This window comes from Pristis pectinata, chromosome 20, assembly GCF_009764475.1.
Source record: "Pristis pectinata isolate sPriPec2 chromosome 20, sPriPec2.1.pri, whole genome shotgun sequence".
Classification (NCBI taxonomy): Eukaryota; Metazoa; Chordata; class Chondrichthyes; order Rhinopristiformes; family Pristidae; genus Pristis; species Pristis pectinata.
In genome coordinates, this window is record NC_067424.1 from 8,668,644 (window position 1) to 8,683,800 (window position 15,157).

The following is a 15,157-nucleotide window of genomic DNA, read 5'->3' on the forward strand; positions in this document are numbered from 1 at the left end:
AATATCAGGGGAAAGCGCGAACACAGTCCCCCACTACCACAAATTTTGCAGTCGAGTGTCCCGCATTTGGGGACATCGCAGGCGTCAGCGCACCCAAAGTGCAATGGGATAGCCTCGACCTGGGAGAACCATTTTTTTTATTCCAAAATAAACTTTATTCATCATAAAAAAACAAACCATATACAACAATTATTTCTTTCTGCAGCATATTCATGATGAACTCTGAATCCTGTGAGCTGAGGCATAAATATCGAGCAAGTCACTAGGAAAACCCTTAACAATGTAATGGGAACTTTCATTTGCCCAGAGAATATTAAGCAGTATAGAACCACTGAGGATACAGTATTGTATCATAGTTGCACTGACCTGTCAGCTATGATTATGTGCCAATGCATTGAGAGGTGCGTGAACCTATGGCCTTTAGATTCATTAAGGAGAGCTGCGATAAGTCCGTTTACTAGCTTCAATGGAACATTACTTCTCAATGACTCAGTTTTATCTGTAGCTGATCTTCATACTTTGGTGAGGGTTTGAGGAGGGAGCAGGGTCTCTTCACCACACCTGATACCTGTAAATCCAGTCTGTACCGTGGAGTTACAATCATTGAAAAGGTAGCGAGGTCAATTGTTAAATGAAGGCTCTTCCTCATTTATAATGTCTGGTCAATTCCCAAGGAATTTCACCCCAGATGTGATTCATTTTGTCATTCCAAAAACTCAAAATAGATCTATGAAAGGTATCTTTTGAAAAACCACAAAGATGCAGCTGGAACTCCCCTGACCTGCCCATTGACATACATGCGCAAGTACAGGCACTGTCATGCAAACTCACTGACACATACTCCCATGTTCACTTACACACAGACAGGGACACACAGTTACAAGGGCACACAGACACATGTGGAGAGCTGCAGACATACATAGGTACGTAAACCTTTGGATGTAATGGGTCAAGAAGCATCCTTCTGTGCCATGAGGTGTGACAATTTTGGACACGCACGCACACGCACACACACACACACACACACACACAGAGACATGTATACATGTGGACAGAAATGTATACACAGAGGACACACAGCACAAGACATATAGACACAAATGCACAAGGACAGGTGTCGCTCTCTCTCTCTCTCACACATAGATACAGTCACATACAAAAGCACAGACAGAAACACGTGGGGTCATGTACAAGCACATGTGAACTTAAGACACATGGACATGCACATGGATTCAGACACATCTACACAGGCACATTCCCAAGCATATAGGGATAAACAAAAAAGCACATATATGCACACAAAGACACAAACACGCATGTGTGCACGCACACACACACAGGTGCGTACACGCGCACACACATATGCAAGTTTTGGAGAGGACTTTGGCAGCAAGAATTTGTGATGTTAGAAAATATAAGGAAATAATACAGGATTTCATGAACAACTTTTCCATTCCCAGACTATTTTTACAAAAATCTGACAGATGAACCCTACAGTGCATGATAGAATAAACAGATGACAGTATATGCCAAATTATAACATTAGAGGATCAGATGTGTATTTAAAAGCATTGCTATGAAAATATCTCTTTAATGTTAGATATCACACGGAGTTCCAGTGACTGGGACCCAGGCAGCTGAGGTCCCTGCCATCATTGTAGAAGCACAAGATGCAGTGGTCAGAGGAAGATTGGGGTTGGAGGTGGTGGATATATAGAGGCAGGAGCTGAAGCCCAAATATTAATCTCCAGCACAGTTTCTCTGTCTGTAGCTCACCTTGCTGTCTTTATTATTGTCCTTATCAATCTCAGTACTTCTTTCAGATTTAGAATAAACTCAACAGAATAGTCAATGTCAAAATTTAATAATTAACTTTTGTATTTACAAAATGATTTATGAAGTATTCACGTTTACTGTTAATCAATTGCCAGGACATTCTGCTAACGGTGATTTGAAGCATAATTGGCTTTTGAGTTAAGAGCAGCCAGGTCCCAGTGGAGAGGCAGGAGCAGGGCAGTTTATTTTGTTCCTATTGGGCCTTCCTACTTAAACGTGAACATACCAATCTCCCGTTCAAAGTTTAGGCACAAAAGTGTTATTGAGTTAATATAGTAAAGAGGGAACCTATCCCACCAACCCTTTCTATCACAGCTTAGCCTAGCACTAACACAATTTAAAGTTACATTCTGTGCACTGTTTCTGTTTGAATTGCTTTGCAATTATTCTTGATTATCCCTGTGCTGTTTGTATTCCAGAAGTGCATTCCAATATAGCATTGATTATTGTCAGTCACTTACTTATAGTGTAGAATAAATGGATTTGTGACCAGGGCACACTTTTTTGTTTGCTCTATGGAAAGTTTGGGTTTGTCCCCATGTGTGTATCATGCACTATGGGGGGGTGGGTGCTTTACTTTTGGTCCTCCGTCTTATTGGCAAGATAGCGCAAGGCATTTTGCCTATTTTGTTCTCTCATGCTGGCAGTTTATGAGTAACAGGAGCCACATTCAATAAGTGTAGCAAAGATTTCTTCATCGTGTCTGCTTCAGTTGCAGGATAGATATTGATTGTGGTTGGCAGCTGAATCTGTTAATACAGTGCACTGTTAATACAATGGGCTCTGAAACAATTGAGAAAATTACTCAGTCTTTAGCGGCAAAGAAGGATGATGCTAAATGCCCTACTGCAGAGACTCATCCAGAGATTACACTGTTGGAGTTCTCACCTTTTACATGGGGTCTTGAGACTCCATTGGTCTCTCGGGGGATGTACAGGATCCCAGGAGCAGGGAAGTCACACCTGATGCCCTCACCAACAATGATCCACCAATCAGCATCTCTGAAATGGACTATTTGTACTCACAGAGCAGTTGGTCTCTGCATGTCCTGCTTTACAACAGAAGCAACATTTCAGTCAATGTCGGTAAAACACTTTGAGTTATATTGGAAGGTATGAAGAAGGCATCATGTAACTGCAAGACATTTTACTTGTTTTTAAATGCTTGTCGAATATAGTGTTTGTTTCAGAGCTCTGGTACCGGGCCTGGAAATCAACTGACAGAGGGCACTTCAGGTCTTAACACCAGGGATGTTGGCTGGGGAGAGGACACTGGTATTGGTTTACTTATCCTGCCAGTGGATTTGGAAGTTTTTGCAAAGAAGGCATCTTTGCAAAGGTATCCCTCCTGTGCTTTGAGGTGCCTATTGCAGGTATTCCAAATCTCAGGTGCATGTAGAAAGGCAGGGATCACTCTGTCATAGGAATAAACTAGCAAAGATTCAGAGGAAAAGATTCAAGGATGTTCTAAGAGTCTCTTAAATAGAATGAAACATTCCTACTGGGTCCTGGAAATCCCTGACCCATGACCACTCAGAGTAGAAAAGAAACATTCAGGATAGCACTGAGAACTTTGAGTCCATGAGTTGGGATCACATGGAAGCCCAGGAGTGTTCCCCCTCACAAGCTACCCACCCACGTGTCCCAATATGCACCTCCTACCTTATCAGTGATAGAATCTGAAGGTCCAACATTGGTGTCATCACTCACTCCAGAACCCATAGAAGCAAGTCATCCTCTATTTTAAGGGACCACCTAAGAAAAAGGTCAATTTATCAAATAAAACCAATCTGCAGTGCTGATACCCAATCCAGTGCAGACTTGTGTCGAGCTCCAACCCTCAGCTCAGGCTTTCTCACTTCATCTTCAAAGTCAAAGTCGAGTTTATTGTCATATGCACAAGTGCATGTGTGCACAGGTGCAATTGAAGACTTAATCACAGGTACATAGTATCAGATAAACAGCATTCACAAGAAAAACAAACATAAATTATACACAATTTTTATAAGAAGGAACACAATTAGAACAAAAAAAAGTCCACTTTCAACAAGTGGCCCACTAAAGTGGAGCTGATCTTCAGGACAAATGAGAAACTATTCAACCTATGTCATCTCCTCTCCAAAACTAAAATCACTCCAACCTCCGTCTCTGAGCTGAACAAGACAGATAATGCTGGCGTGTGTGCACATTCAGAGGTTGAGTTTCAGGCCACTGTCTGCTTGTTCACTGAAGTGTATAAGAGATTGTGCCTTATACTTAACACCCTTAAATATGGGGCTTCTACCTACCTGCCCACACTGCACAACAGCACCATCAGACAATAGAAGTCAATGACGACACCTCAGACAACATAGACCACTTTCCATATCTCAGGTTTCACCTTTCTGTGAAGGCAGACATTGATGATGAAATTCACCACTGCTTCCAAAGTGTCAACACAGCCCTTGGGCATCCAAGGAGAGGAATATTCAAAGATCAAGACCCTCAAATCCTGTGCAGAACACATGGTCTACAAGCCAGCTGTGATACCTGCCCTCCTGTAAATTCTGAGAGCTGGACTACCTACATCAGACATCCCAGGGCACTGGAGAGACACCATGTGAGAGATACCACTTTGCAGAGACTTTCCTCTGCAAAGTCTTCCAGGTCATCTGGCAGGATGAGCAAAATAACATCAGGATCCTCCCCAAGGCCAACAAACCCCAGCATCTATGACACAAGACATCTGCAAAGGAAGGGCCTCATTGCAGGCATGCCCAACACTAGACTAGTCACAGGAAGAAATCACCAGGAAGGCAGAGGAAGCCATTTCAGAATGTTCTCAGACCTTCTTGGGGGGAATAAAATGTAACATCCTGGGAATCTGTGGTCTAAAACTGTTCAAAATGGAGGAGGTGCATTCAGGATGGCAGTAAGTACCTCAAGTCTCTTCAATGGAAGCAAACAGAAGCTGAACTATACTTCCTCCCATGCTAGCCATCACCTCCTCCCTGCCAAGAACTTCCTACCCCACTGATGGCATTTGCCTGTGAGTCCCACACTCATCTCACCAACCACTAATGAACCCACAGATGCAGTCATCCTCAATACTCATGGACTCCTCACATTATCAGTGTGGGCATTAGGAATTATATCCGTAGAACCTAGTCTATTAATAAAAAGATTGTGAGGAATAAAGGAACTAAATAGCACTGTTCACAGTTTCAAAATGCCCTAAGCGTGTCATAACCAATTAAGTCATTTTGCAATGTAATAAGAACATACAACAGCCAAGCTGTGCATGCCACAAGCAATAAGGAGATAAACAACCAGAAAGAAATATCCAAACATCAGTTTTATGTAATTATTCCCAACTCCCTATTGTTGCTTCAGACAATTGTCACACTTGGTTTTGACTACAAGCTCTACTGGCAGTCAATTACTCCTATACAACATGAAATACGTCTGTAGAGCAATCTTTATTCCTGCCTGATGTTGTCTGAAGTGCAGTCTCACCCGTACCTGTGCACATCCACCACTAGATGGAGTTTCGTGGATTCCAGAAGTCATTTCCGTATTTGTTTACCTGCCATCGCGCACCTTGAGCAAAGTTTGATGTATCAGGTCTGATAATATATTTTGGTTTAAAGTGCAAAGGACAATCTATATATTAATCAAAGGGCGTTGAGGAGGGGTGAAGGGAGAACTGTGGAGCTTAATGTGAGTACAGGTAAAATTATAAAGAAAACCAGTAGACATTTTAAATGGGGCCATGATGTATACAAGTGAACATGCAAAATAAATATGTACGGAACAGTGGTAAGGCTACATTTTGAATATTGTGTGGTTTGGAACACCCCATTATTGAGAGAGTGTTAAAAATCATGGGGAGCATATAGAATAAATTCACCAAGTTGGATATGAACTGAGGCCTCAGTTGCTAGGCCTGTGCAGAGGAAATAAAGATTAAATTAGAACATAAAATACACAACAGTCCAGCACGGGAACAGGCCCTTTGACCACGCTGACCATGATGCCAATCTAAACTAATCCCATCTGCCTGCACATGGTCGATGTCCCTCCATTCCCTGTCTGTTCACGTGCCTGTCAAAATGCCTCTTACATGTTGCCGTTGTATCTGCTTCCACCACTTCCCCTGGCAGCACTCCTGTGTAAACAAAAATCTTGCCTCATAAATCTCCTTTAAACTTTCCCCAACTCACCATAAATCCATGCCCTCTATTATTTGATATTTCCACCCTGGGGAAAAATAAGCTCTGACTAGCTATGCTACCTATGCTTCTCATAATTTTATACACTGATATTGCCCCTCAGCCTCTGTTGCTCCAGAGAAAACAATCCAAGTTTACCCAACCTCTCTTTATAGCTAATACTCTCTAATCCGGGCAACATCCTGGTGAACTCTACTGCAGCCTCTTCAAAGCCTTCACATCCTTCATGCCCTGCAGCAACCAGAACTGTACACGATACTCCAAGTATGGCCAAACCAGTTTTATACAACTGCAATATGATCACCCATCTTTTATAATCAACAATCTGACTGATGAAGGCAAGTATGCCGTTCACCTTCTTTAATACCCTACCTGTGTTACCACTTTCAAGGAGCTATGGACTTGCACCCCTATGTCCCTCTGTACATCTGTGCTCCTGAGGGTCCTACATTTACAAGATACTTTCCTCTTGCCTTTGAGCTCCCAAAGTGCAACAGCTCACACTTGTCCAGATTAAACTCCATCTGCCATTTCCATGCTCCTATTTCCAACTGGTCTATAGATCCTGCTGCATCCCTGGAGACTTATCCACCTTAAGGTTCTTCAAGAACTCCAACACCACTACCTCCTCGATATCAACACGCCCTAGAATATCAACATACCCCTCCCTGATCTCCCTTATCTTCCTGTTCTTCTCCTTGGTGAATACTGATGTAAAGTACTCATTCAGTACCTTATAACTTCCTCTGACTCCAGGTATAAACTCTCTTCTTTGTCCTTGAGTAGCCCTACCCTCTCCCTAGTTACCCTCTTGTCTTTAACGTATGTATAAAAATGCCTTGGGATTCTCTTTAACCCTACTCGCCAAAGATATTTAAGTTAAGATATATATTTATCAGTCACATGTACATTGAAACACACAGTGAAATGTGCATCCTTGAGTGTATCTCTGGAGCACAGTGCAATTCCTTTTATTGTTGCAAACACTGCACTCAACCCTCTTGTAAATGGGTGGCTTACCGGGGTTGGAGATAGGATTAGTTACATTGGCGTCGTATTCAGCTCAGAGGCAGTGGGCCAAAGGGCCTGCTCCTGTGCTGTACCGTTCTGCGTTTGTACCGACTGGCGTGTGGGTTAGGAAGTTATGAGCACACAACGTTGGCGACAGAAGCATGGCGATACTTGCGGGCTGCCCCCAGAACACTCTAGGCAAAAGATACATTTCACTGTGTGCTTCGATGTACGTGTGACTAATAAAGAAATCTTATCTTATATTTTTGCGTTACTGAGAATGTGCTGGGTGCAGCCCACAAGTGTCACCACTCCTCCAGTGCCAACATAGCATGTCCACAACTTCCTAACCTGTACGTCTTTGGAATGTGGGAGGAAAGTGAAGCACCCAGAGGAAACCCACACTGACACACAGGGAGAACGTACACACTCCTTACAGACAGCGGCAGGAATTGAAGGCAGGTCGCTGGCACTGTAATAGCGTTACACTAACCACTACACTACCGTGCCGATGGCTCCTTTTAACCCTCCTGATTCCCTGTTTGTTTTCCCCTGCTTCCTTTATATTACTCGGAGAACCTGTCCAATAAGAGGTTATTATGCTGAGAGGGGCTGTGATAGAGTGACTGTGAGAGCAAAACTATTCCCACTGTTTGAGGAGATGGTAAGAGGGTGGTTGGGAGGAATTTCTTTATATTGAGGACTGTCTTAGCCTGGAATGCTATGCCATTGAAAATTGCTGAGATGGAAATAATTGAACTGGTTGAGGGAAAATAGGACGCAAGTCAGAAAAGCCTAAAGATGATGGATTTAAGGAGTAGGTTGCTGTGGCAACGAGCTGGCAGAGATGGCTTGGTGAAAATGGCAACATTCTGTGCTGTAAACAAGTACATGTCCATTAGGATTCCTCAAAGGACCCGGTGATGTTCAAAGCAATTTGACCAAGCTCTCTGATCCCATTTCCTTCCCCTTGCTTCCATTTCTCTGCTTTCTTATCAGTGCCGAGTAAGGTATTTTTCTAAACAGGGTTTGGCGCTTGAGACTCAGCTCAATCTAGTCACGTAACATAAACATTTCTTTCATTCTTTCTTGAACTGCTGAGGGAGTACCCACACTCTTCAAACTCAGTTAACTTTACAGCCCAGATTAATTTATCTGTTTTACACCCAATGACTCCGCTAAGCAACATGTGTATGCAAGGTAATTTGTTTCCATAGTTAATGATGCAACCAATAACCCTTGATAAGGGCCAGTGGTCGCACAGATGCCAAACTTTCCTTGCTGGTGCTGCCGTTTGTTCATTCATTGTTTGGAAGTATGTTCTAAAAATTTATTAATTCATAAAGGGATTAAGGAGATTTCGTGCAGCATAATTATCATAAGTTGTAACCATTTCAACACGGCATAATTAACTTAACATAGATTGAGTGGACACTCAGAGACTTTTCCCCGGGGTGACAATGGCTAACACAAGCGGACATAATTTTAAGGTGATTGGAAGAAGATATAAGGGCGATGGCAGAGGTAAGTTTTTTTTTACAGAGTGGTGGGTGTGTGGAATGCACTGCCGGCAGAGGTTGTGGGGGCAGATACATTAGGGACATTTAAGAGACTCTTGGATAGACACATGAATGATAGAGAAATGAGGGGCTATGTGGGAGGGAAGGGTTAGATAGATCTTAGAGCAGGATAAAATGTCGGCACAACATTGTGGGCCGAAGGGCCTGTATTGTGCTGTAATGTTCTATGTTCCTACCTGATAATACTGTGGATTCCTTCACCACAAAGTTACAGTACATTAAGGAGATACCTCAGTGTCACAATCTCAAGGACAATTGGGCAATAAACCATAATCTCGCCAGTGACGTCCACGTTTTATGAAAGACAAGTGATCCACCCAGACCAAACCTGTACTGTACCAGGTAGGGAAATCTCTGACAGCCTTGCACTACTCAGGGATACCATTGCCTGCATGCAGGACAGAGGAGTGGATGCTTTCCTGGTTAGCTTGGACCAGGAGAAGGCCTTTGACAGGATATCACGCACGTTCATGATGGACTTGCTCTCCAAAATGGGTTTTAGCGAGGGATTCAGAAATTGGATCCAACTGCTCTACACAGATATCTATAGTGCAGTCCAAATCAATGGATGGGAGACAGATAGTTTCCCCATCAAGTCTGGAGTCAGGCAGGGTTGTCCACTCTCCCCTTTCTTCTTCGTGTGCTGCATAGAACCCTTTGTCAAATCCATCAGGAAGGACGAGAGCACAAGAGGGGTGACATTGCCAGGCAGTGGAGGCACACGAGTCAAAACCTCCCTGTACATGGAAGATTTCGCCGTCTTATGCTCGGACCCACGGTCAGTTTGCAGATTGATCAGCATCTGTGACCAGTTTGAGTTGGCATCGGGGGCCAGAGTCAACCACAGGAAGAGCGAGGCCATGCTCTTCGGTAACTGGCCTGACCGATCCAATGTCCCCTCACCGTCGGGTCTGACTACCTGAAGATGCTGAGGATCTGGTTAGGAAGTGCGTAACAAGAATTGGCTGGAGCAGATTGGGAAGGTAAAACAAAAATTAGGTCTGTGGAAATGGCGTTCTCTGTCAATAACTGGGAAGAACTTGGTTATCGGGTATGATGTGCTCTCGGCTGCTGTACTTGGCACAGGTGTGGCCTGTTCCTTGCTCCTCTGCCTCCGTAATCACCTGGGACATCTTCCAGTTTATCTGGGGGTCCAAGATGGAGCGAGTCTGTTGGACCATGCTGCACAAGTCCCCAGAGAATTGGGTCAAAAGTGTACCCAATGCTGCCCTCATCCTGATGACCATTTTTAGTGTGGCTGTATCAGTCGATGTGTGGATCCAAAGTACATAGGCACCAAATGTCACTACATGCGGATGTTCTACCTGTCCCTGGTGCTGCAGAAGATAGGCCTGGCCCCGTTACCACGCAACGTCCAAGTCAGCTGGATGCTGCCACACTACCTGTCCTTTGTGGAAGAGTTCTTCGAAGTAAACACCTTTGACCACAAGTCCATCAGCCAGTAGTCAGTATGGAAAGTCCTGCAGACACTGCGGGACAGGGACTCTCTGGATACGGTGGGGTGGTTCCCTGAGCAGACTGTCCAAACCATCTGGCAGACTGCCCCATCAACCAGATCTCACCAACAAGCAACAAGATCTCGCCTGGCTGGCATTGAAAGGGACCCTCCCTGTCAGAGCCTTCCTGTACAGACGACATACCATCCCCCAATGTACACTGCATTCAGGACGGCTGCAGTGGGGAAGAGACGGTCACCCACCTCTTTGCAGAGTGTGGATTTGCAAAGGGAGTGTGGAGACGGATGCAAGGGTCTGTGTCCTGGTTGATCCCCAGCAGCTGTGTAACAGAGGACTCTCTGATCCTCTGAGGCTACATCTGCCTGCATGTACTCCTCCCCCTTCCCCTCCCTTCTTATTCTGGACTCTGCCCTCTTCCTTTCCGGTCCTGATGAAGGGTCTCGACCTGAAACGTTGACTGTTTATTGCCCTCCGTAGATGCTGCCTGACCTGCTGAGTTCCTCCAGTGTTTTGTGCGTGTTGCTCCAGATTCCAGCATCTGCAGAATCTCTTGTGTAACAATTCTGGTGCTCGGTGTAAATCTGCATCAGGATCAAATTCTTGAATGTGCTAGTATTGTCCGTACTCTCGAGAAGTGAGTGGTCTTTTTAAGCTGCTGCAGCAATTAATGGAAACAAACCAGTGCATTGTTAGTTACGGAGTTATAATAATTATACCTGAAATTAGTCACAGTTATGAAATTGACAAGAAGGAAACTTGTTGACAAGGTTGAAGGACCTTTGGCCCTTCCTCAGTTCTTATCACAGATAGCACGAGTGTTTTATTGTAAAAGGATAGAGTACTAACTCATAAATCTTGAATAATCTAGGGCTCCATTCACACAAGTTAAGTAATATCAGTGTCAAGAAGTTTCACTTTGTATCATCATAACATAAATGTGAAGTCAGTAAATGACTGCCTCTGGTTTGCAAACAGATTGAACCTCTCCCAATCATTCTTGATCTTCTAATTTACCTCGTAGGGGCACTTGCACTTTATTTGTTTACCTGCATTGCACTTTCTCTGTAGCTGCTACACTATATTCTACATTCTGTTTTTCTTTACTACCTCGATGGAATTATGTGTGGCATCATCTGCCTGGATGGCACACAAACAAAAGTTTTTCACTGTATCTTAGTACACATATCAATAATAAAGGAAACACAGTTGGTGTTGACATTGTAAGAGAATGAATTGAATTAATGGTACAATCAATACAGAGAAAGACATATCCTGATTGCATTAACTGAATACATTACGAACAAAGTATGTTTTTGGAAAGATGATGATCTTGTTTCCTCACTTTTCCAGTTCTGACAAAGGGTCTTCGACCTGAAACATTGACTCTGTTTCTCTTTGCACAGAAGCTGCTGAAAGTCTCCAACATTTTGTGTCTGTATTTCAGATTTATATATGCAGTTAACATTTTTATAGAAGTACCATTGCCTGAAATCTCCTTAGAACTTCTTCCATGTTGTTGCTTTAACATCAGTGGAGTTTCAAAATAAAGTTGCAATTTACCTTTGGCAGGAGATTTTCATTTCACCACATTAGTTTGCTCTCTATGCTGTAAACATCTGTTGTTTTAGAAATGTCACATTTTCTAAACTTTTTAAACAGTCAAATAAAGTCACAGGCCTTGTCTAGGAGGTCATTTCTTTACAGTCAGTTGTCTGCATCAAGATTCTCAACTGTTTCAGTTACCTTGCCCTTTTAATACTGAAACCCTCAACATAATTTAATGATTTTTCTTAGCCAGTTTTGCAATAGTCATAGAGAGATACAGCACAGAAACAGGCCCTTCAGCCCATCAAGTCCACGCCAACCATCAAACCACCCCTTCACACTCCATTCTATATTAATCCCATATTTTATTCTTCCCATAAACTACCCCCCCCCGCCCCCACACCACAGATTCTACCAATCACTCATGCACCAGGAACGCTCTACATTGGCCGGTTAGCCCACCAACCTACATGACTTTGGGATGTAGGAGGAAACCAGAGCACCTGGAAGAAACCGGCACAGTCACAGGAAATACATGCAAACTCCACACAGCGAGCACCCGAGGTCAGGATTGAACAGGGGTCTCCAGTGCTGTGAGGCAGTGACTTTATTAACCATTTTAGCATGAGCCACACCATAAGCACCAACATTTACAATGAATGTCAGGAACACATGTCAAGCAAGAAGACAGCATCCCCCATTAATAGTGCTTCAAAAATGAAACATGTTCTGTATGCCTGAGTTTTTGGCCAGATAAGGTGGTACAGGTGATCATTCAGTCCATCAGGTCAATGCTAACCCTCATGTACAGTTGTTCCCAATCTGACTTCAAATCTATCCCCGACTCCTGCAGAGAGTTCTCACAAGTGATTGTTACTGTTCGTTCATTATTTTACGATATGGTTACTGCTAATTGCAACTGACCATTTAATCATTTAAGGTCTTTGTAAGGAAAATAGTCAAGAGAAACATTGCAACCAAAATAAATTTAACTTCAGGTTCCAAATGAGAAAAAAAAGACTCAAGCAAAGTCTTAAATTCAGTCCAAGTGGTGGACCATTTAATTTTGATTTTGAGGAAATGGGAAAAGTCCAAAGTCTTAGGCTGGTGGCGGTCAAGGGATTGTTTAGTCCCTTCTCACTTCATCCACATGTCTCAGGAAATTGCTGCTTCTGGATTTCTATCCTATAAACTAATGGATTGAAATTCATGGACTACATTTCCAAAACAAAGAGCAGCCATTATATCTTCATCCAAGGTCTGGATTTGGACCAATAACTTGGCTCGAGGAATGCTACGGGGAGTGTGTATATGGAACGAGCTGCCAGTGGAAGTAGTTGAGGCAGGTACAATAACAACATTGAAAAGGAACTTGGGACAGGTACGTGGATAGGAAAGGTTTAGAGGGATGTGAGCCAAATGCAGGCAAATGGGACTAGCTTAAGTGAGCACTTTGGTCAGCATGGACGAGTTGGGCCGAAGGGCCTGTTTCCGTGCTATATTACTCCGTGATTCTACAGCGTCAGACATGCCATTTTTAGGACGCAGTGTTATTCTGAGAACCCTCCAGCCTCTCAGCTGGATATGAACCATCCCAAGGCAATTGTGGTAGATCTCCCGTAGACTTGGCCAACATTAGCCCCTGACCAATGCCAGCAGTTCACACACTAGGCTGGAAATTGGTCCTCGGCCACAATGCTAGTCGAGCAAATATAGTGATGTATTCTACTCCACTGGAATTGATTTCTGAAGCTTGTACAATGTGCAGACACTGTTAAATTGTGTGTTTAGCAGAAGTGACTGCAGAACAATTCTATGCCATTAAATGGTCATTAACTGCAGTGATATTTGGCAGGCCTTGAACTGTGCAAATCACCCTCCATATCTGCCAATAAGGCAATATTAGCTACATTTTAAGGCTGTGACACCCTTTGGGACATGCTAAATGGACAAGAGGCTCAATCCACATACATATATAACTTTCTTTTGAGTTTTTTCCATAAAAGCTTACATGGGTGTAGAAGTAAAAGGATGTAGAAAAGGCCATGATAAAAGACTATATTACTCTCCTATCTTATCTACTGCATTCAGTGCTCCTGATGTGGCCTCCTCTACATCGGCGAGACCAGGGGCAGACTAGGAAACTGATTTGCAGAACATCAATGCTCTGTCTGCAATGGCCATCCCCAGGTCCCAATTGCATGCTATTTCAACTCCCCTTCCCATTCCCACACTGACCTATCCTTCTTCAGCCCCCTCCACTGCCAGGGTGAGGCCCAATGCAAACTAGAGGAACAACACCTCATATTCCGCCTGGATAGACTACAACCCAGTGGTATTAACACTGAATGTTACAATTTCAGGTGGCCCTTACCTCCTGTGTTTCCCCCACCACACACATACACCTCTCCCATTCTGATCCACCTCCGGTCCTCCCATTCATCTCCTCCAGCCCCCCATCACCCATTATCCATCTCCCTCCCCACTCCTGGTTTCATCTACCTACTACCCACATATTTTAACCACGATATTCCCCCACTCCCCCATATGGTTGCATCTGCCCTGCACCTCTCCCCTAATGGTTCCCATTAACCACCTTCCTTATATATTGGATTCCGGCACTGGTAGCCTTAGTCTTCCTGCTGATCACCCTCCTAGCTGTCTTCACCTTCACCCTTCCCTCCCCCTAGCTGGCTCCATTTGCTCTTTTGTTTTTCCTGCCTCCACCATTTGTCTCTCAACAACCCTTCCCCTCCCCAACCTGCTCCATCTGCCCATCATCCTTCACCCATCCTTGGTCCACCAATCACCTACTGGCCCCCTGTCTCACCCCTCCCCCTCTCTTCTTTCTACTGGCTTTCTTCCTTTTCCGCTCTCAGTCCTGATGCAAGGTTTTGACCTGAAATGTTAATTCCTTTTCTCTGCCCATGCTGCTTGACCTGCTGAGTTCCTCCAGCAGATTGCTTGTTGATCAATATTGCTCTCTTTGGCTGGCTGCAGGTCCAAAATAAAATTATGACTAAAAGCACGAGAAAAGTTTTTGTGATTTTAATCCTTTGCCATTACCAGAGTTCCTGACTGTCAAAGTTACCCAAGTGCCTTGGAACAGATTGGGCTTTCTCATTGATTTAGTGTCAAATTGTTCTGCATGAATTTTTGTTTTTGCTTTACTATAATAGCCAATACTCCAGGCATGGAGCTTAGTGTGACACTAGAAAGGGATATGACTTATCAATTCAGAATAGTATTAGGAAGAGATGAAAGTCATTGTGCAGACAGAGAGAATGTGTGTGGGAGAGAGACGGAGACTGTCTTCCCTTTGTCACTATTTTTTTTCAACTTGTAATGATAATTCCATTCAAGATTTTCTCAGTCCTTGTGACCATAATTGCAGATGAGTAAATTAGTTGAAACTTACTTCCAAACTTATTTCTAGGGAATACATCCCATGTATCGGGAAAGAATTTTGTAATTTTCTAATGGATGATTAATCTAGC

At 43.5% G+C, this 15,157-nt stretch overlaps 1 protein-coding gene and 1 pseudogene across 1 annotated transcript in view; one reads left to right on the plus strand and one right to left on the minus strand.

Annotated features, from left to right (window-relative positions):
- Positions 1-15,157, plus strand: part of LOC127580988 (uncharacterized) — a 67,185-nt gene that overhangs the window by 9,713 nt on the left and 42,315 nt on the right. The gene's annotated exons all lie outside the window — the stretch shown is intronic.
- On the minus strand, positions 6-155 carry LOC127581079 (uncharacterized; annotated as a pseudogene).